The sequence below is a fragment of the Galeopterus variegatus genome, unplaced genomic scaffold (genome assembly GCF_000696425.1).
Source record: "Galeopterus variegatus unplaced genomic scaffold, G_variegatus-3.0.2 Scaffold9592, whole genome shotgun sequence".
Taxonomy (NCBI): Eukaryota; Metazoa; Chordata; class Mammalia; order Dermoptera; family Cynocephalidae; genus Galeopterus; species Galeopterus variegatus.
In genome coordinates this window covers 31,484-33,117 of record NW_007735703.1, presented here as the reverse complement: position 1 = coordinate 33,117, position 1,634 = coordinate 31,484, and the positions used below count along the sequence as shown (strand labels likewise).

Here is a 1,634-nt window from a genome sequence, read left to right as displayed (position 1 = left end):
AATTTCATTAAAGAGTGCTGTGTAAGAGCCGGCCCCGTGGCTCACTCGGGAGAGTGCGGTGCTGGCAGCGCTGAGGCCACAGGTTCGGATCCTATATAGGGATGGTCGGTGCGCTCAGTGGCTTGAGTGTGGTGCGGACGACACCGTGCTGAGGGTTGCGATCTCCTTACCGGTAAAAAAAAAAAAAAAAAAAAAAAGAAATTTCTAAGAATAACAGTAATTGCAAATAAGTGAGTGGCAGCCCAAGTGAAGCCCTTTACTGTTATTTCCAATGTTCTGTTCAATCCACACTGCAGAGATACAAGGATAAACTACCATTTAATTACCATTTTGGTTACCAAGTTTTATTCAAGAACTCATACAAAATATTCCAGATAAGTAAGTTTTAATCCTAATCTTCCTCCTCTTCTTCATCCTGGTTATTCTGGAAGTGACCTAATTCATAACTCCCTTTGCTGTTAGTGACTTCGTGCAACCAATCACATAGATTATTCTTCTTCAAATCGTTTTTGGTGAGATAGTTCAAATACCTTTTGGAAAAAGGCACCCCAGAATTTACATGATCTTGCTCTTGCTCCTTTCAATGGTTACAACCCCTCCACCAAGATCCCCAGCTTTTCCATTCACTTTGATTCTTGGAGAAACTGCTCAAAATTGGTGATATCCATGATTCCATCTTCTACAGGGTGGGTTCAGTCAAGGGTGAACTTTAATACTTGCTTCTTTTTTTGCCTCCCTTGGTCACAAGCTTTTTTCACAGGTTCCATGGTGGCCCACTTCATGTATTTAAAGTCCTGTTATTAGGTGTCTGCATATTTATGATTATTGTGTCTTTTTGGTGAACTGATCCCTTTATTATTATGAAAAGTTTCTCTCTACTGCTGGTAGCATTTTTCTGAAGTCTGCTTTGTCTGATGTTTATATATCTGGCTTTCTTATGAACAGTTTTTGTGTGGCATATCTCTTTTCATTTTTTTATTTTTAACATATCCAGTGTCTTTAATGCAAGTTTCTTGTAGACAACATATAGTTGGGTCTTGCTTTTTATTGTCTGCTAGTCTCTGCCTTTTAATTGGAGTGCTTAGACCATGTACATTTAATTTATTTTTTATTATATTTGGGTTTAAATTTACCAATGTGTGTTTTTTATTTGTACTATCTGTTCTTTTTTCCTTTATTTATTTATAAATAAATAATTAATAGACTTTATTTTTTAGTACAATTTTAGATTTACAGAATAATTAAACTGATAGTGCATAGAATTTCATGTACTTACCAGTTTTCCCTATTATTAACATCTTACGTTAATGTGGCACATTTGTTATAATTAGTGAACCAATATTGATATATTATTATTATTAACTGTTGTCTGTATTTTATATTAAGGTTCACTCTGTGGAGTATAATTTTATTTTTTTATTAGTATATTCATTGTTATGAATCATACTTATTCTTTATGCCCCTTATCCAATCTCACCCAATCCTCCTCCCCCTCCCTTCTCTAATAACTGTAGATTTATTCTCTCCTTCTGATAGATTAACTGTTTATCTGTTGATTTGTTGCCTAGTGATCTTTCCAGTACTGAGAGAGGTGTGTTCAGGTTCCCCACTATTATTGTATAGCAGATGCTTCT

General features: G+C 35.3%; 1 pseudogene; it reads right to left on the bottom strand.

The window, feature by feature from the left end:
- Positions 1 to 391: 391 nt before the first annotated feature.
- On the bottom strand, positions 392 to 767 carry LOC103609411 (annotated as a pseudogene).
- Positions 768 to 1,634: the final 867 nt, after the last annotated feature.